General features: G+C 31.9%; 3 long non-coding RNA genes across 4 annotated transcripts; all 3 read left to right on the top strand.

The window, feature by feature from the left end:
• Positions 1–1,130: 1,130 nt before the first annotated feature.
• Positions 1,131–2,389, top strand: LOC129923988 (uncharacterized). The gene is made up of 3 exons (XR_008775961.1): positions 1,131–1,244; positions 1,649–1,765; positions 2,267–2,389. It is a non-coding gene; the product is annotated as an uncharacterized LOC129923988 (long non-coding RNA).
• A 2,498-nt stretch (positions 2,390–4,887) lies between these two features.
• Positions 4,888–14,995, top strand: LOC129923867 (uncharacterized). 2 transcript variants are annotated; one of them, XR_008775802.1, is made up of 6 exons: positions 4,888–5,086; positions 5,259–5,320; positions 9,216–9,308; positions 13,843–13,980; positions 14,382–14,444; positions 14,878–14,995. It is a non-coding gene; the product is annotated as an uncharacterized LOC129923867 (long non-coding RNA). The 2 variants fall into 2 exon arrangements; XR_008775801.1 differs by lacking the exon at positions 9,216–9,308.
• Positions 14,996–16,896: 1,901 nt separating this feature from the next.
• LOC106080315 (uncharacterized) lies at positions 16,897–17,730 on the top strand. Its single transcript, XR_008775803.1, has 3 exons — positions 16,897–17,246; positions 17,403–17,438; positions 17,532–17,730. It is a non-coding gene; the product is annotated as an uncharacterized LOC106080315 (long non-coding RNA).
• Positions 17,731–21,743: the final 4,013 nt, after the last annotated feature.

The raw sequence follows: 21,743 nt of genomic DNA, 5'->3' as shown, positions 1-21,743 counted from the left end.
TTAAACTTTAACTTAAACTAGTCATCTTTTGTCACTCTTTTGTGTGTCATCTGAGGCTCGATTTCTTAATTGACTTAATCTTTGTAAACTTTGTTTAATTGAGAATGTAAATCTAGTTTCGTCTAGAATCTAGTCTATAACGTAAGTAGTTGAACGTAGATGATCTAGATCACTAGATGTAATTACCTCAGGCTCAGCCATTTTCTTTTTTAAAGTAATGTCTGAATTATATAGATCTAGATCTTAGACAATCTGTTCTATGTTTATACTAGTCTAGCACTCTAGGTATAATAGTTCTTACTAGATTAAGTCTAGATTGTAGGTCTAGCTAGAGGCTTACAAATTCACGGTAGGAATTACTATGTCTAGGAGGAACAAACTAAAATGACAAATGTCATGATCGTGATTAGATTCTACTCAATAGATCTAGATCTATCTAGATATAATCTAGATCAGTGATTCCCAAAGTGGTCTATACCCCTAGGGGTCTACGAAGACTTCCAAGGGGTCTACGAAAGGGAAAAATATAATTGGGGGTCTATGAGATGTCCACTGGGGTCTACCATAATAGATTTCATTAAATCAGGTCGTGACTTTTAACTTTTACATTCCATTAAATGTAATTCTTTCATACATTAATATATGATTTGTACCATAATCAATCATTGAAATATTTATCCTGCTAATTCAAACAAAAAATTGTATTTAATTTCTATACCATTTTTTTAAATAGCTTAATTTATTAATATGGAGCTAATGTCTAACAAAAAGAAATATTGGTTGTACAGCAATGATTATTTAAAATTGGGATTCATTTCTTCCTTAATAAACAAGCGGTTGCCTTTTTATGATGATATGACTGGAGGATCACCTGAGACAATGCAACCCTGTAAAAATAGATACAGATTTGAACAACTTTCAAACACTCAAAAGTTAATAACAGACCCACAAAATCTCTCTTCGACATCTTATAGAGAAGATGATGGTTTGTGAGAGTCTTACAATATCTCTTTACTTATAACAAAATACGGAAAACACAAAAGGTAAAACTAGTAATTTTACCAGCCGTCAACATCTTTGGTATGGCATCACAACACTCCATTTATTACATTCTATATTTTCTAGATGGTGATGCATTCTATTGCTCTAGAAATAGAACATCCTACAGATGAATGAAACCAGTACCTTTGGGCTGGGCTTGAAAAAAAGTGCAGCAAGTGTATCTCTAAAAGTATTTGTTTGAGGTAAGTTTTTCTTCTAAATCCTTTAGTTATTTTTAAATTAACTTCATTGCTTCCTTTGATGTATGTTTACAGTACAGGCAAACTATAACACTACAGATAATCCTCAGAGAAACAAGTATTTTTTTTTTATTTTTTAACTAATATTTAAAGCATGTTAATTGAGAATTTCAGTTTCAACATTTAAATAACCAATAATTTTCTTAGTTCTCTCAATGTTAAGTAATTATTTTTTACTTTTGTATAAATTTGATATTTTGTTCTTATTTTGTATTTAGAGAGAGAGAGATTAGTTCAAGTGTGTCCAAACTAGTTTATTATATATTTCAGTATCCATACAGAGATTTAAACTCAATTTGTTAGGTTAAGTAGTCCAGTGCTCTATTCACCTATCACATCTTTTTCAGGTCAAGTTGTGGAGTACATCCTAGCACTCTTGGACTAAAAGAGCATTCAGATTAATGGGAAAATCTCCTTTTTGAGTAACAGGCAAGACTTGGGAGCTAGTTATCAAGAACTGTGCAGTAAGCATGTCCAAATTGTATTCTTTTGACTCAAAATGTGCTTCTAAATTCAACAATTTAGTTATTTTTAAATTAGCTTCATTGTGTATACACAACAGTCAAGGTATAAAACTACAGATAGAACTCAGAAAAGCAAGTAATTTTTTTTTAATCTGTTGTTTATTGCATGCTAAAAATGTTGGTTTTCAATGTTCAAATTACCTTTTAACATTTTAAGTATAATTTTGTGAGTTAGTTCTCTCAGTATATTTTTCTTGTTAGTATAATTTTGATATGACTTAGTTCTTTTCACTTGGTATTAGTAATTTTGATATGACTTAGTTCTTTTCACTTAGTATTAGTAATTTTGATATGACTTAGTTCTTTTCACTTAGTATTGATAGAGCTAGATTAATTCAAGTGACAAAACTAGTTTAGTACATATTCATTATCTCTACTAAAACTTAAACTCATTATCTTTGATGCTCTATCCATTTATCATTAGAAAAAAACTTTTTTCAGATAAAGTTACAGATCACATCAGATTGCTATTCCATACAACGTACAGATGAATGGACCCATTATCTACTTGGAACAGTCAAATTATAGAAGCTTCTTGTCCACAAGTTGTTTTTTGTCTTAAAGGCAAGTAGCCTTTTCAATTAATATAATTTATCTATTATAAGCAAAATTTTATTTTTTCTTTGATAAATGCATAGTTAAGAACAGGCAAGCTATGAAAATGATTATACAATAGACCAAAGCAAGTATTATAATTTTACTTTTCTTGTTGCTGTTGTTGTTGATTTGTTGTTTTATGCATGCTAATTGAGAATGCTATTTTTCCCAATAACATTTGAAGAATAACAATTTCATTCAGCTACAATAATTTAACAAGCTTAGTAAAAATTCCATCTTCTTCAGCAAGATTTAGACTTTAGACACATATTTGGTTAGACTGCCTAATGTTTCATCCATTTATCATTACTATCATTACAATCATAACATTTTGAAATTTTGCAGTGTCAGAGTACATTCTAGCACTCTAAAGCAGCCTTCAGATAAATAAAACCACCATCTACCAGGGGCAGGCAAAATATACAAGAAGAGATATCATGTTAAGAATTGCAGTAAAGATGTCCAAAAGATTTTCTTCCTTAAGGCGAGTAATGTTCTAAAGTACTATAATTTATAAAAATTAATTTGTTTCTTTTGACCAATGCATTGTACAGAACAGAGGAAATTAAATTATTGATAAAACTCAGCACAGCCAGTAACATATTTTATTTTTTGTTTAGATTTATGCATGCTAATTTGAGAATATGTATTATGTTCCAATAACATTTTAAGAATATTTCTACTAATTCTTTGGTAATTTATTTTCCACTTTTGCTTAAGTTTGATATAAGTTCATCTCCTGACATAGCATTTTTAGAGCACAATGAATTCCTCAGTAAACAACTACCTTAGTTAAAATTCATATCAACTAAGACTTAAACACAAATTTGGTTGGACAGCCCAAAGCTCTTTTAATTTGTTTGATAATATTCCTCAGATCAAGTTGCAGAGATCTAAATGCTTCATGCATAAATCAAGAAAAAAAAGCAGCATTCATATTAATGGAACCATCATCTAATAGATACAAGCAAAATATAAAAACTCAAGCATGGAGTTTTATTATAAAAGGCAAGTAGTCTTTTAAAATGCTATGTTTTAGCTGTATAAACTTTTTTTATGTATGCATTTTATATGAAAGCTCTGAGACTCCACATAAACATCAAGAAAGCAAGTAATCTTTTGTTTTTCTCATTTTTTTTTTTTTTTTGCATGCATGTTGAGAATATTTTATTGTTCAAATAACATAAAGAATAATTTTTCAGAATGGCCAACACGTTTTTATATTTCGTTTTCTTACTTGGTCTAACTCACATAACATAGAGCTAGAATAATTCAGTAGTTTAGTACATTTCAGTATCACCAAGACTTTCAACTCATTCTCTTTTATTTGGCTGCCAAATTCTCTATATTTTCATTTTTCAGTTGGAGATCAACAGTACATCAAATTGCTCTAGAAATAGAGTATCATAAAGACTACTGAAGCCATCTCCTATGAGTAACAGGTAGAGCTTGAAAGCTACATATAAAGTTGCTTAGTTGAAGTTATATTGTAATAAAGAGACTTAAAATACTTTGATTTAGCTTATTTAAAATATTATTTGCTTCTTTTGATATATATGCATAATATGGAATAGGCCAGCTATGAAACTACAGGTAAATCAGCAAAGCATGTAATCTAATTATGTTTGCTTTTTTTAATCTTCAAGTTTTATGCATGCCAATTAATGTGTTTTTAGTGTTCAAGTGAATTAAAATAACTATTTTAATGATTAGTTTTGTATGTTGGTAAAAAAAAAACTTTGATAAAACTCCCATAGATTAACAGAGCATATACAGAACTATTTCAATAATAATACTAAATACTAGCTTAGTGCAAATTCCAGTCACTAATATATAATCTTTTCTTTTTTATCATCTACGATCAGGCCAAATAATAAAAACTACATATCAAGAATTGCAGTGAGTGTCCACGTTTTTTTCCCTTAAGGCAAGTAGTTTTTGAAAGTCTTATCATTAAGCAAGTTAAAAAAATAAACTCAGAAGCTTCAGATGAGAAAAGCAAGTACTGTCATTACTGTTGAACAATTAAATTGAAGTTTAAGTATCAGAAGGGGCCACAGTTGAGTCTCTGTCGCCTCAAAGTCCAAATGCCAACTGATTCAAATAATTAACTAACTCTTTAACCCTACATTTTGTGAAGTCATTACATATTGCATTTAAAGTTCATCAAATAGGGCGCATCACTAAGTTAAATAAGTATATATAGGGAGGCTGGGTAGCTGACTAGTAAAGCGCTTGGCTTCCAGAGGTCCCAAATTTGAATCCAAATGAAGTCTTATTTTTAATGTTGGGATTTTAGGGTGCCTTTTAGTCCACCCAGCTCTAATAGGTACCTGACATAAGTTTTGGAAAAGTAAAGGCCTTTAACAACAGCAACATTGAGAATAAATGTTTTAGATTAAAGCAAAATATTTTGATTAAAAGAAAATTATTTTAGTTGATATATTCAATTGTTTTGATTTAGAGATCAAGATAAAGTAGGCTACATCCTGCTGGTCAGACCAAAATAAAGTACATCCTGCTGATTCACAGACCAAGATAAAGAACATCCTGCTGATTCACAGACCAAGATAAAAGTTCCTCCTGCTGATTTACAGACACTTGTATGGGCTGCTACTTGTGATTAAGAACTGACTTCAAATGATAGCAAGAGGATGATTTAAGGTATTGACATTGTTTAATACATTACATTTTTTGAACCATTTTTTTTTTTTTACAATGATATCGAAAGATATCATTAAATATCTAGATCTTTTGTATAGTAATTACAGTATTTTTTAATAGCTATACATTTTTAAGTAAACTATTTGTTTTTTTTTCTGTTTCAAATGCTGAGCATACATAACTAAACTGGAAGAACAGATGAAGTCCAAAACGCTAAAGCAACAGACAACCCAGGTAAATACATATCATAACAGTATAGCAAAGATTTTAAGGCAAGAATTTTGAGAATAAATGTTTTAGATCATAAAGTCTTGTTTCTTAAGATGCGTTGATATGGAAGTAGGCCTACTTTTTAAAATACATTTTAAAGACAAACCTTTTTTTCTCATTTACAAAGAAACCATGGCCATTTATAAGATTATAATATATTATGACACTTCACTTATAAACAAAATACACTGTATGCATGCATAACAGATGATGAAACAAAAGAAAAAAAGCTTAAGTCTCTTTAAAGAATCATTAGGCCAACATTGTTTTTTTTTTTTTCTTTTTGATAGTTCTCAAAAAGCTGCTTCATATAGTACTCAATATTGCTAAAAGCAATACAACACCTTCTGGCGGAAATGTTGTTTAACATGATTCTAGTTTGGGAAGTATTATGACCATAGAATCAAAAATGTTATAAGCATGAAAGTAGCGCTATATAAAAACTATTATTTATTTTATTTATTTAGGTAAAATGAAACTTACATCAGTTAGCCTCACAATACTGAAGAAAAAAAAATGCAAATGTTACAGCACAGTAAATATTACTTGTAAGAGTCATTAATGAAACTTGTTCTGTTACTGAGGAGTTAGAATCCATGCAATCCTTAAAAAGAGCAACAAAAAGGTCAAATATTTTTTGATGGGGATTGAGAAGAAAATTGAACTGTTATTTAATAATAATCTCAAAAATTTCTAAATGTTCAGAATCAGACATCTTCAGGGGCTTGTTTTAAAATTCCCAAATGGAATATCGCATGCTCAATATCCAATATTTATAACAAAATATATTTGTATGCAGCTTACAACAAGCTATGTCAGAAGTCTAGAATTCTAGATTTATTGGAAATCTACTTCTAGAGGGGAGTAGTAGGCTTGGATTAACTGTAGTAATAATGGTAGTCTTAAGTAAGTAAAAAAAAACAACAAATTAAAGTTCCCTGTCAGACCATGCAGTCTATAGGGCAGATGATAAAAAGGTCCCCTGTTTCTGTAGCTTGTCAGACTTTGCAGATAATAAAAAAAATTTGTGTTTCTGTGGCCACATGTTACAAGGTTGTCGTGTGCACAGCTAAATGACCTTTACTTTTCCCCAATTATTGTCAAGCACTAAATCTCTATCATAGCAATAAAAACTTAGTAAAAGCAAGGAGACATTAAAACTTAATTAGTAAAACATTTAAACTTTATTATAGCAGCACATTTTTCAATATCAGTAAAACATTCAAACCTTATTATTACAGTACAGTGTTTAAACTTTATAATAGCAGTGAAACATTTCTTATAATAGCAGTGAAGCATTTAAACAGTAATAACAGTGAAACATTCAAAAATAATAAAAGCAATACATCTAGTTACTCTACATTTTCTATGAACATTCTAGTACAGTGATGCCCAAAATACGGCCCGCGGGCCACATTCAGCCCGCCGCAATGTCGGCACAAAGTGTAGAAAATTCCCTATCCAAAAAAAAAAAAAAAAGGTCACGACTGGTAGATACACCTAGAGTGGAGAATATTTACCAAAAAGGGGACAAGAAAATGAGTTGTCTTTAAGACCAGCTATAGAGTTGCTCAAATTGTAAGTAGAGACTTTGAGACATGAAACCATTTTCCAACAGTGAATGCATACAAAAATGTGTATCGAAAAGAAGAACGATGTTGAAGTTGTCAACCTTTTTCATGAAAATTACGAGTGCAAATATGGGGGATTTCTCCATTTAAAACTGACAAACCAGATTTCAAAATGTTTTCTATTGCTGCTGAATGGTCTATCGACATAACTGCTACTGTTCAAAGCTTGTATTTATTCACTGTAAAAACAGCAGTTTTGAAACCGGAGAAGCTGGTAGCTATGAGGAGCATTCATGGGACACTACTGGCAAAGTCCTGTGAAAAGTTTCAACCATCACAGAGGATCTCTTCTTTAAAGACAAATTAGTAGGAGTGACTACTGATGGTGCCACAAGTAGGCCCATGGCTGACAGCAAGTGATTAGAAAAGTGGTGAGTCAAATAGAACCGAGCCTCTGTGGCTTCATTTACCAACAAGATCTATGCGACGAGTTGTTCAGTCTGGGCCATGTGATGATGATCGCGCTCAAGAGTCGTTTCTAAAATTCATATACGGCTAATGTGTCAGGTGCCCAGACAGAGCTGGAACTGATTGACAAAGCTAGACATCCCTGCTTTACAAAGTTCAAATGATGCAGAAAATGGATTTCTACTCCGAATTGCTTGCAGAAACTTTTCTAGATCTCCAAATTACAAGCACCTATTAGTGAGGACTAACCTTGTTGATGAATCATTTGAAGCCCAAAATCATCTCACGGACACGCATCTAGAATTCTAATTTCAAGCCCCAACTTGGCATCTTATCTATGCTGCTGGACATTTAAAAGATGGTTCAGGATAAACTCATGAATTAATGTAATTACTTGATTCACAGGATTCTACTCTACATACTGTATTATATATTACCTTTCTTTTTTAAACTTTTTGTTGATATGGCCAGTGACGCGTGTGTCTGAAATTAAAATGTCCCACTGGCAGAATAAGGTTGAGCATCACTGTTCTAGCAGATCAAGATTCTGTTTCTTAATCTAGAATTAAAGATTTATTTTATTTTATATTGTCAGGTACTTAATTTTTATGATAGTAGTGAAAGATTCAAACATTATAATAGCGGTAAATTATTCAAACTTTTTAATAGCATTTAATACATTAAAACTTTATAATTGCAGTAAAACATTTTATTTTTAAAGTAGCAGTTAAACTATAAAATAGCAATGAAACATTAAAACTACACACATAAATATAGTCAAATATAGAATGTATAAAGAGAAAGATTTTTTGTTAAGTGGGGTAGCTCTAGTCTAATTTGTATAAAGAAGAGTTATTGTGGTGTAACACATGGTTGGGCCATAAAGAGAAATATATATATATATATAGAGAGAGAGATAATATTTAAACTTTATAATAACAGGAAAAACATAACTTTATTATTGCATTAAAACATTTAATTTAAATAATAGCAGGGAAATATTAAAGCATTTATAGCAATGAAAAACTAAAACTTTCTAATAGTAGTTAGTTAATTATCATGAACGAATAATAACACTCTGGATATAACTTATAAGACATGAAATCAGATGTTTAATCTAACGCCATCTTGGTTGACAACAACAGTTACAAGGGATGTTACTCCCAAACACAAAGTGGTGCAACCTATATAAAACACACATCAACATCCTTCCCTTTCTATAGCCAACAAAACATATATCAGAAATATTTGTAATTAAAATAAGAAAATTAATAACACATCTTATTTTATAAATTTTGTAACAACTAAAAATAAAAATAAATTTCAATTGAGAGTGTGGCACATATAGAATAAATATATCAACATTCATATTAATATTGTCATAAAAGTTCTTGGTACATATCATAATCCCTATGCCACAAAGGTCTATTTGTTTCTCGAGTGCTAGTTCTTGCTGGCTTATTTCTATCACAATTATTGTCTGGTACATGAGAACCTACTTCAGACTGTTCTGCATGTTGAGAACAGTTATCAGCAAAATCTGGACTTTCATTATCATCATCCAAGACATTCTTATCATATACATCAGTGTCTTTCAAAATAGTTTTCCTTGGCCTAATATGAAATCTGTTGCGTATGTCCTTGATCTTAAGATCTTGGAGATAGTTATTCCGTGATTATTCCAGGATACCATCCTGTTTGACCTGGGTTTTGGTAATAAATAGTTTGCCCTAGATGGAGTTTTGGTAGATCCCGTACTTGCTTATCATATTGTCTTTTTACTTGTCGTTTGTAATTCTCTTTCTTCTCTGCTACAACAGGTTCACTTAAACACTTTGAAGTGCTGGGAATCAATGTCCAAGGACTTTTTTGGGGGCACATTTCAGCTGGGCTAAATCCAGTACATTGCTGAGGTGTGTTTTTGAGCTCCAGTAAAGCTTCATATGGATCATCACCATTATATTTAGTTTCCAGTATTAAATTCTTCATTATCTTTAGGGCAGCTTCAGCCTTCCCATTTGCTCTTGGATAACCAGGATCTGATCTGATGTGCATGATGTTCCATCACATTGTAAATCTCAAAAACTCCTTTGAATTAAATTGTGGACCGCCATCTGTTACTAGCATTTTTGGGACACCAAAACGAGCAAATTGTCCTTTCAATTTTCTAATCACATCTTGTGATGTTGTTGTTGACAGATAATCATACTCAATAAAATTAGATTAATAATCCACAGTAATTAGATACTGTCTTCCATCCACTTCCATCAGGTCAGATACAACTTTTTCCCATGGAACATTTCCTTCATCATGTTGTATAAGTGTTTCTCTCTGGGTTATAGGTTTTCTTTCTTGACAAGCAGTGCATGTCTCTGCCATCTGCCTTGTTTCAGAATATTGTCTGTCGGGCCCTCCTCATCATTCCATCATATGCAATGTGTGCTGTGTGTAGGTTTTTCTTCATTTCTTGACACATACTGAAAGGCATAACTACCCTTTCTCCTTTCAAAATTACTCCATTACTAAGTCCTAAAGTATCAGCAAAATCAAAATATGGTTTTATTGTGTTGTGTAAATCTTGTTTTCTTTGAGGCCATCCATTCATTATTTGCTTTGATAATTTACTGAATGTGTCATCTAAGTCTGTTTATAGTTTTATTCTTTCTAATAACGGATCCACAATTTGTGTCTGGCATATGTTAAAAACTTCATCTTGCTTCTCCTCTTGATTGCAGTCGTGATAATGTGTCTGCAATGTGTAAACTGTTTCCTTCTACCCACTGAAACAAGAAATCATAATGATTGCTCCTTAACATCAAGTTTTGTAATCTTCTTGGAGCCTGATTTAGAGGCTTCCTTAATATGTTTGCAAGTGGCTTATGATCATTTATAATTATGACATGTCTTCCAAATGTATATTGATTAAATCTTTCTAGCCCAAAAACTACGGAAAGTAGTTCTTTTTCAATCTGAGCCCACCATTTTTCAGTTGGTGTCAATGCTCTAGAGGCAAATTCTATTGGTTGTCCTTCTTGCATTAGTACAGCTCCAAGTCCATGTAGACTACTGTCCACTTGTATTTCAAGTTTCTTGTCAGGGTTATAGAATATAAGGACTGGAGTATTGGTAATCATTGTTTTTATCTTGTTGAATGCCCCTTCACATTTTTCAGTTCATCTTTCTTTGTTAGTTCTCTTAATGGTTGAGACACTTTGGCTAGATTGTTCAGAAATTTTCACAAATACTGCACCATTCTACATAATTTTCTTGCTTCCTGGCAATTTTCTGTTTTCTTCATTTCCAGAATAGCTTTGATCTTCTTTATGTCAGGCTTTATGCCTTGCACAATAATGCAGTGTCCTATCTGGTCTTGTTTCCAACTGTTTTCATTTCATTTAATTTAATGCATTTCTCATTGCATCTCTCTTGTAATTTCTTCATTTTGTCAGAGTGATCTTTTTCGGCTTCTTCTTTGGACTGACCACATCCCACAATCACGATATCATCTGCCACATTAATGCATCCTTCCAATCCTAACAATGCTTCTGTTAACTTCTTCTGGAATATTTCTCCACTTACACTAAGTCCAAAAGGGAGTCTTGACCATCTGTAGCGCCCATATGGTGTGATCATGGTTGTTATGAGACTAGACTTTTCATCAAGATGTACATGCCAGTAAGCCTCCTTTAAGTCTAATTTGGAAAATATTTTTGCATTTAGGAACTGTGGCATTACAGCTTCTAAAGTTGGTAACTTAAAATGTTCTCTTTTTAAAGCAATGTTTAGATGTCTTGGGTCAATGCACATCCTTAAATCCCCATTTGGCTTTTGAACCACAGCCATCTGGCTGACCCAATCTGTTAGTTCATTTACAGGAATTATTTTCCTTTTCACTAATGTCTCTATTTCTGCTTCCACTTTCTTTTGAAATGCAAATGGTGTGTTACAACAAGGTGATACCACCAGAGCTATGTTCTCATTGACAGTTAATGATGTTTCACCTAAATCTCCCAGATGACGATCCATTGTGTTTACTTGTGATATGAATCTATCTTCATTTAATGTGATCAGACGTAAACTTTGGCATGTTTTACAGCCTAATAAACAATGATAATGGTTCTCTACAACTGTGAATGTTACCAAATAGTTCTTTTTGTTTTTAGGATTTGTTATTTTTATGTTAGCTGTGCCCTCTGTTTTTAATTTGGAATTATTCCACATTGTTAACGTTTGAACAGTCTTCTTAATTTGTGTCTTTTTAACGTATTTCTTATATATAATGTTAACATCTGCTCCTGTGTCCAGTTGAAATCTTATTTGTTGACTATTTATCATGAATAGTGCTGTCATTCTGTCCCTATTAATGTTCAACACATTTATTGAGTTTAAGTGTTCCTCTTGGTCAAATTCATTCATGGCATTAATGCATATGTATCTTATTCTTAGTTTTGCACTTAACAGCAAAATGATTTTTACCTTTGCATTTATTGCAAATTTTGCCCCAAGCTGGACATAATGTTCTGTTCCCTGCAGGTCTGCCTCCACAAAACCAGCAATCTATTAGGTTGTCTCTGTTGTCATTATTCTTTTGTTCTACCGTATCTCTCTTCACAAGTTTCTTTATCTCTGCTAATCCTTTTGCAGTTTGCTCTTAAGTTTGGCATATCTCTATACACTTCTTTAGTGTAAGATCATCATGATTCAATAATCTCTCCTGCAGTCTTTTCTCCACGGAAAATACAATTTTGTCTCTAATCATTCTATCCTTTTCCTTGAAATTGCATTTTTCAGCCTGACCTCTCAGCTGCGTAATGAACATATCACATGACAACACCTTTTCTATGTTCCAAAATCTGAACGTTTCCAGAACTTCATTTTTTTTAGGGTTGCAAATACTCATGCAATTTCTTCAATAATATTTGTGGGTCATTCACCTCTTCATCATGCTGTAATTGCTCACAAATCTCTGGGCCTGAGGTCCAGCACAATGTAGTATTATTGCTTTTTGTCTGATTTTAGGTTTTTCTTCAGCTCCTATTGCTAACAGAAACAGTTCCACTTGTCTTCTCCATTGATGAAAATTTTCACTGACATTACCTTCAATCACATTTAACTCTGTTGGTGGTTTAAGTTGACCTTCTGCCATCTTCATTGAATACTTTACTATAGTATATCTACTATCTAAGCTACACTTAACTAGATCTAGAATAGCATAACTGAATAATCCCGAGCCTCTCTACTCTAGACTGCGACTCTAGAATCTAGATCTACACTTTACATCTATTTTTTAAACTTAATTTAACTAGATTTATATTACTGATATAAACCTAATTATAATTCTTGTTACCGCTGCCACCATGTTAATTATCATGAACGAATAATAACAAAACTCTGGATATAACTTATAGCTGTTTAATCTAATGCCATCTTGGTTGACAACAACAGTTACAAGGGATGTTACTCCCAAACAACGAGTGGTGCAACCTATGTAAAACACACATCAACACAGTTAAACTTTTAAACATTCATTCAGTCATCTCATTGGTCATCTTAAACATTCATTCAGTCATCTCAATGGTCATCTTAAACATTCATTTAGTCATCTCAATGGTCATCTTAAACATTCATTCAGTCATCTCAATGGTCATCTTAAACATTCATTCAGTCATCTCAATGGTCATCTTAAACATTCTTTCAGTCATCTCAATGGTCATCTTAAACATTCTTTCAGTCATCTCAATGGTCATCTTAAACATTCTTTCAGTCATCTCAATGGTCATCTTAAACATTCATTCAGTCATCTCAATGGTCATCTTAAACATTCATTCAGTCATCTCAATGGTCATCTTAAACATTCATTCAATCATCTCAATGGTCATCAGTTCCTACTCTACCTGCTGCCATCTCTCCTTGTACTGCAGGAAGTTTGGACCAGGAAGTAAATGTCATTTCTGATTACCCATATTAAAAGAGTAAAGTTTCCCCTTTCAGATCTTGAGATATATGGGGCAGATGATGTTAAGGTTAAGGTCATCTGTTTCTTAGGCCAACAGTTAACGAGCAGGGTATTATGTGGCCAGCACAATGACCAACCGCCTTTACTTTCCCCAACTAAAGTCAGGTATCCATTAGAGTTGGGTGGACTCGGGTCGCCCTAAAAATTCCAAAACTCAAAATCCCAGTCTTCACTGGGATTCGAATCCAGGACCTCAGGTTCGGAAGCCAAGCGCTTAACCACTTGACCATCATGTCCCTTATTACCGATATACGCTTAGTTAAAAAATGTGCATTATTCTGAGACATAATCAGTCTCTTCACACAGCATTTATAGAGCCTGAACAATTCTTGAGAATCTAGAAATAGCGGTAAAAATTCCAATTTCTCTTTAACTCAACATCTTAGGTATGGCAACCTAACACTCTATTTATCCCATTTTATATTTTTCAGGTGAAGATAGAGAGTAAGCTACATCCTATTGCTCTAGAAAAAGAACAGTCTACAGATGAATGGAACAAGCTCCTTTGGGCTTGAAAACTCCATATATCAAAAAATATGCAGCAAGTCAGTCTCAAGTTATTGGAATAGGTAAGTTTTTCTTCTTATTACTTTGATTATTTTGAAATTAACTTCATTGCTTCTTTTGATGTGTAGGCCTATATACAGAACAGGCAAACTATAACATGACAGGTAATCTTCAGAAAAGCAAGTAATTTTTTGTTTGTTTTTTAACTAATATTTTAAGCATGTTAATTTAGTATGTCAGTTTCAATGTTCCAATAACATTTAAGAATAATTTTCTTAGTTCTCTCAATGTTTAGTAATAATTTTTGTTTAAATTTGATATTTTGTTATTATTTTATATTTAGAAAGAGATTAGTTAAGAGTGTCCAAACTAGTTTAGTAAATATTTCATTAGCCGGAGATTTAAACTCAAATTATTTGGTTAAGTAGTCTGGTGCTCTATTCACTCATCACATATTTTTCAGATCAAATAGTGGAGCATACAGATGGAGTAACAGGCAAGTAGTAGTGATATCAAGAACTGTGAAGTAAGCATATCCAAATCTTTATTCTTTTGGCTCAAAATGTGCTTCTAAATTCAACAATTCATTTGTTTTTAATTAGCTTCATTATGTGCACAAAATACAGAATAGTCTAGGTATAAAACTACAGATAAACTTCAGAAAAGCAAGTATTTTTTTTTTATCTGTTGTTTATTGGCATGCTAAGAATATGTTTGTTTTCAATGTTTAAATAACTTTTTAACATTTTAAAAATAGTTTTGTGAGTTATTTGTCTCAATATTTGTTTTCTAGTTTGTATAGTTTTGATGGCATTTAGTTCCTTTTACTTTGTATTTATAGAACTAGATTAATTCAAGTGACCAAACTGGATTAGAACATATTCCATTATCTCTACTAAAAATTAAATTTGTCATCTTTGATGCTCAATCCATTTATCATTAGATTAAAATTTTTTCAGATCAAGTTGCAGAGCACAATCGATCTTTAGCATACAGTTGAATGGAACAATTATCTACTTAGAACATTCAAACTATAGAAGCTACATGTCCACAAGTTGTTGTTTTTTTTTCCTTTAAGGCAAGTAGTCTTTTAAATTAATAATAATTATCTATAATAAGCAAAATTGTATTTTTTCTTAATATACGCATAGTGCAGAACATGCAAGCTATGAAAATGATTATACAATAGAGCAAAGCAAGTAATTTTCCATTTTTTGTTGTTGCTGTTGATCTGTTGTTATGCATGCTCATTGAGAATGCTTTTCTTTCCAATAACATTTGAAGAATAACAATTTCATTCAGTCCCATAACATTTTTTTCTAAGCTAGAACAATTTAGAAGTAATCAACAAGCTTAGTAAAAATGTCATTATCTTCAGCAAGATTTAAACATATCTTTGGTTAGACTGCCTAATGTTTTATCCATTTATCATTTGAATCATAATGACATTTTGAATTTTGCAGTTCAGGTGTCTGAGTACATTCTAGCACTATAAAGCAGCATACAGACGAATAAAACCATCATCTACCAGGGACAGGCAAAATAAATAAAAATAACATGTTAAGAATCACAGCAAAAATGTCCAAAAGATTTTCTTCCTTAAGGCAAGTAATTTTCTAAAGTACTATAATTTAGGTATATAAAATTAAATTTTGTTTCTTTTGACCAATGCATAGTACAGAACAGCGGAATTGAAATTATTGATAAAACTCAACAAAGCAAGTAAAATCTTTTTTTTTGATTAGATTTATGCATGCTAATTTGAGAATATGTATTCTGTTTCAATAACATTCTAAGAATATTTCTACTAATGCTTTTGTCATTTATTTTCCACTTTTGCATAAGTTTGATAAGTTCATCACCTGGTATATCATTTATAGAGCACAATCCTGAGTATGCAACTATCTAAGTTCATTTAAACACAAATTTGGTTAGACAGCCCAATGCTCTTATCCCTCATTTAATAATATTCTTCAGATCAAGCGGCAGAGATCTAAATGAGAAAAAAAGAAGCATGCAGAGAAACGAAACCATCATCTAATAGGGACATGCAAAATATAAGAATCACAGCAAGGAATTTTTATTCTATAAGGCGAGTAGTCTTTTAAAATACTATGTTTTAGCTGTATATACTTAACTGTTTCTTTCGATGTAGGCATTGCGTATGAATGGTAGGAAACTCCAGCAAAGCAAGTAATCTTTTTTTTTCTCTTTTTTTTTATTTGCATGCAAGTTGAAAATATTTGTGTTCAACTAAACATAAAGAATAATTTTTAAAAGTTGTCAACATGTTTTTATAATTAAAAGAGCTAGAATAATTCATTAGTTCAGTACATTTCAGTATCACTAAGACTTTCAATTTATTCTCTTTGATTTGGCTGCCAAATGATCTATTTTTTAATTTTTCAGTTGGAGATCCAACTAGAAATATATCAGCATACAGTCAAATGAAGCCATCTCCTAGGAGTAACAGGTAAGGTTTGAAAGCTACATATAAAGATATGTACAGCAAGATGTCTAATAGTTGCTTAGTCGAAGTCACATTTTACTGGGACTTCAAAATACTTTCATTTAACTTATTTAAAATTAGATTCTTTTGATATATATGCATAATTTGGAACAGATTAGCTAAGAAACTACAGGTAAATATCAGCCAAATGTAATTTATTTTTTTTAATCTTTAGGTTTCATGCATGCCAATTAATGTGTTTTCAGTGCTCTAATAAATTAAACTAATTTTATTTTAATGATTAGTTTTGTATGTTGGTAATCGATAAAACTCCCATAGATAAACAGAGTAAATACAGAACTTTTTAATTTCAATAATATAAATACTAATGTAGTACAATTTCCAATATCTCCATTTTTAAGTTAACTAGTTGTTGTTTTTTTTCTGTTACAAATGCTGATCATACATAAGTAAATTGGAAGAACAGATGAAGTCCAACAGAATAGCAAGGATTTTGAGGCAAGTATTTTATGACTATAGTTCTAAATGAAATAGCAAAGTTTTCTAAAAAAAATATTTTCAGGTAATATATTCAGTTGTTTTGGACTACTGGTAATTAAGACGTGACTTAGGATGACAGCCGAGATTATGATTTAAGGTGTTGACATTGTTCAATATATTATTTTTTTGGTCATATCTGTACTGTCTTTTGACTAGTAGTTACCACAGTATTATTTAATTATAGCTTTACATTTTAAAGTTAACAAGTTATTTTTTACTATTTCAAATGCTCTGCATACATAACTAAACAGGAAGCTCAAAAGCAACAGGATGTAATTAAGACGTGACTTAGGATGACAGCCAAGATTATGATTTAAGGTGTTGACATTGTTCAATATATTATTTTTGTTTGGTCATATCTGTACTGTCTTTTGACTAGTAGTTACCACAGTATTATTTAATTATAGCTTTACATTTTAAAGTTAACAAGTTGTTTTTTTTTATTTCAAATGCTCTGCATACATAACTAAACAGGAAGCTCAAAAGCAACAGGATAGCAAGGATTTTGAGGTAAGTGTTTTATGAAAATAATTATAAATAAAATAGAAATTTTTTATGAAAAAAAAAAGTTTAGGTAATATATTCAGTTGTTTTGATTTACAGACCAAGATGTACATCCTGCAGATTTACAGACCAAGATGAAGTACATCCTGCTGATTTACAGACCAAAATAAAGTACATTCTGCTGATATACAGACCAAAATAAAGTAAAATCTGCTGATTTTCAGACCAAAATAAAGTACATTCTGATGATTTACAGACACTTGTATGGGCTGCTTGTAATTAAAGTGTCTGTAGATAATAGCCAAGATGAAACTTTGTGAAATTATTTATTAGCATAGACAAGACATGAATAAATAAAAACATCTGGTAGGCCTAATTAATTATTTTGTTTGACACCAACAGTATTCACAGATATGGATGAATTTGTTAAAACATTTCTCCCTCACACATTTTCAGACTAATTTGATAATATATAATTATTTACTCTACCTAACAAAACATGTGCAGCAGGAGCATGCTGGGCCCATAACCCAGAGGTTCATGGATTGGAACCTCGCTCTGCTACCACTTAATAAACTAGAAAAGCTACACTTGATAACCATAAATATGACACCAGATTCATGAGTAAATTTATTGAGACTTCTAACACACACGATACATAACAATGCAACATTCAATCTCTTAGTCAAGGGGAATCATTACAGATACTTATATAAACAATGTCAACAACATGATACAATTTAAAAAATATACAACTAGTCAAATAATTATTTGTAATTGATATCAAATCAGGGAAATAATTTGTACACTATTGATATACTTTTTTGGGCAGAGTTCTTCCCCCTTTTTTTTTAAACGGATTTTTTTAAATTTGCTTGTTTAAAAATCTTATTATGGAATGAAGCTGTAAGTGGGTCTTAACTTTATTTATAATGGTCTCAAGTAAAAAAAAATTAAGATGATGAGAATGTCATTTGTTTTGTGGTCCACAGTTAACAAGGGTGTCGTGTGGGCAGCACATTGAACCACCAATTTTACTTTTCCCAAACTATTTCCTAGTACCCAATTTGTAGGATAGCAGTGAAAGATTCAAACTTTATAATAGCAGAAAAACATTAAAACTGTATCTATAACAGTAAAGAATTAAAACTTTATTATTGCAGTAAAGCATTTCATTTTATAATAGCAATGAAACATTAAAACTTTATAATAGCATTGAAAAATTAAAATTTTATAATAGCAATGAAACATTAAAACTTTATAACAATAAAACGTTTAAACTTTATAATACCAGTTACTTTCAAACTTATAAAAAGCAGTAAATTTAGTGCTCTTGTACTAGTCTAGATCTGGATAAGACGGAGTAGACTATATTTTGTATGTAAATTCTAGTATGGATATTCTAATTTCTATACCTAGAATTGTAGAATTTTTGTAAATCTACTTTTAGAGTGACATAGTGAGTGGGGCTTAACTCTAGTTATAATGGTGGACAAGTAATGCAGATGATATACAGGTCATTTGTGTCTGTAGCCTACAGTAAACATTAAAACTTTATTATTGCAGTAAAACATTTAATGTTTATATTGGCAGTGAAACTAGAATTTAAAAGCGATAAAACATATAAACTTAATAACAGTAGAAGAATTAACAATTTTATAGCAGTAAAACATGTTAATAGTAGCAAAACATTATAAGCTATTGGTCATTGTGCTTGCCACATGACACACTGCTTCTTTTTGATTCTTTAAATAGCACATATATTTGAAGCTTAGAATTTAGTTCGCATTTCCCTTGACAACTCATTTTTAGATGTCAATTGGGAGTTTCTAAATTGTTCAAAGTTTAAGAGAACTCATTTAAGAGTTTAGTACTTTATATTTCCTATTACGGGTCATTAGGAATTTGAAATGTGTTTAAAATAATTAATCAAAATAAAAATTAATAATAATAGTATAAATAGTACTAAAAATACTGATAATAAAAAATGTATACATTTTGTTCTGCCCATAAGCCAGGGGTGGGCAAATTACGGGCCACATGCGGCCCGCCAGAGTGTTTTATTCGGCCCGCCGACACCTACAGAAGTCAGGTGTGCCCACAGTATATACTTATAAAAATGCAAATATATTAAAAATAATATAAGTATAAATTATTGAAACTGTCATTATAAAAAGTTTCAAGCAAACGAAGACTATGCTTATTGGCTATACATCAATACACTCAATTCGAAACACAATCTCTGATCAGTATTTATTTAGTGCTATGAAGAACTGTGTTGAATGTTGGGTATGCTTGGAACAAGATGGCAAGGGTGACAACTGGTGGAGCTCGATCTTTGACTGAGTAAAATGGTGGGTTTTTTTTAAAATACCCCAACCATAAATTTTAAACAGGAAAAATTGCACAAAGCTGCATAAAATCTCAATGTCAGAAGGGCAATTGTCAAAGTAATGAAACTTATTAGAGCTAGGGGTATTAACCACAGGTAGTTTCGATTATGAATAAAATAATCCAATATTTCCTCTATCATAGCATGGACAAGGTAAACGAGAACAATATAAAATCTCAAGGAAGAAATTATTATTTTACTTAGATGACATTGACTGTGACCTTGTTACCAATATTTCTAATGAAGAGTGGAAGACAGATTTCATGTGTTTCGTAATAACCATTGCAATGAGTCCCTTGCATATGAAATGCAAATGGATGTTAAATCTTTAAAACAAGGCTTTCCCATTTCTACAAGCAAGCCAAAGAAAATAGTTTTGTCATTTTCTTTTGCTGAAAGGCGAAATTATTTCTAGTGAAATGATTAAAAGTGCAACACTTAAGATTCTTTAATTTTGCAATTTATAAAAGCAAATTTTAAGACGTCAAGAACCGGTTTTTAATACAATTAGCTCACCATTTAGCGCAGAAGCTGATTCAGCTCCAGAGGACATAACTCCAAGCAAAGAGAGGTTCCAGTCAGTACTTCTGCAGGAGTCTTACGGGTGCCAGAATCTGCATGTCAACACTTTAAAAAATGCTGCTGAGTATCTTTCTAAGTTGTATATACATATGCGGCCCGCCATTCCCAAATTTACAGAAATGCGGCCCTCGATTCAAAAATGTTGCCCACCCCTGCCATAAGCTATTAGCAGAGGAACAACAAGGTTGCATTGAAGAGTCGATGGGCTGTAAATTACATCTAACCATAGATGATACTATTTTGCACCAACCTAATAGAAGAAAAAGAAACTTAACATGTGCTACATCGACTACAAAAAAAAAGCAGCTGATTCAGTTCCGCGAGAGTCTGGATAACTGGAAGATAAATCTACATCTGAGTTTAACCCACTATCTAAATTTCTCCATTGCACTACGTACAGACACTAAATTTAGAAAAAGTATATCTCGCCTATTAATTCAGAGATGATTTAAATCTATATGCAGAAAACGCGCAAAGTTACACACCATAATTAAAACTTAAGTGATATGTTTCTTTTGGCCTGGATAAGTAGACCCTATGGTATTGGCCTGGATAAGTAGACCCTATGGTATTGGCCTGGATAAGTAGACCCTATGGTATTGGCCTGGATAAGTAGACCCTATGGTTTTGGCCTGGATAAGTAGACCCTATGGTATAAACATCTTAAAAGTGCAAGGCAGCCAACACCAACATTGCAATAGAAGGCATCAAGGGAATTGAACTCTGCCTCTCTTTATAAATATCTTGGAATAGACCAGAATGCCACAATAAACCATAAAAAAATTAAAAAAGGACTGTCTTTGTAAATATTAGCAAAGATTAATTAAAAATCCTCAACACTAAACTGTCTGGCAGTAACCTCATCACTGCAATAAATAGCTGGGCCATCCCGACCGACCTACATACAGACTATCGAAAATACTACGAACCAAATTTCGATGTTAAACCACAAGTCCTCCACCAAAAGAGATTCGCCATTGGTAAGAAAAAACACTCCACGGAAAATTCCCTGCATTATTAGATGGGGAAAACATTGACAAGGCTGCTTCTCTCCCCTAAAACTGAAGGCTTTGTTACAGCAATACAAGACAGAGTAATTAGGACAAAAAAAATACGAGAAACATATCCTAGGACTCAATAGTGTTGACTAAAGCCGAACATGTGGGTGAGTCAATTGAACACATAATGGCAGGGTGTTCAGACCTATCGGAATATGCCTACCTAGGTCGCCATAACCAAGTTGCAAAGCTAATACACCAGCACTTGGCTTTGACACATAATTTGATCGGTAAGGATACTCCTCCTTATTAAAAAAAAAGGTTCTTGAATCTACTGAA

The sequence above is a fragment of the Biomphalaria glabrata genome, chromosome 18, assembly GCF_947242115.1.
Source record: "Biomphalaria glabrata chromosome 18, xgBioGlab47.1, whole genome shotgun sequence".
Lineage (NCBI taxonomy): Eukaryota > Metazoa > Mollusca > Gastropoda > Planorbidae > Biomphalaria > Biomphalaria glabrata.
This window is presented reverse-complemented; position numbering and strand designations above follow the sequence as displayed.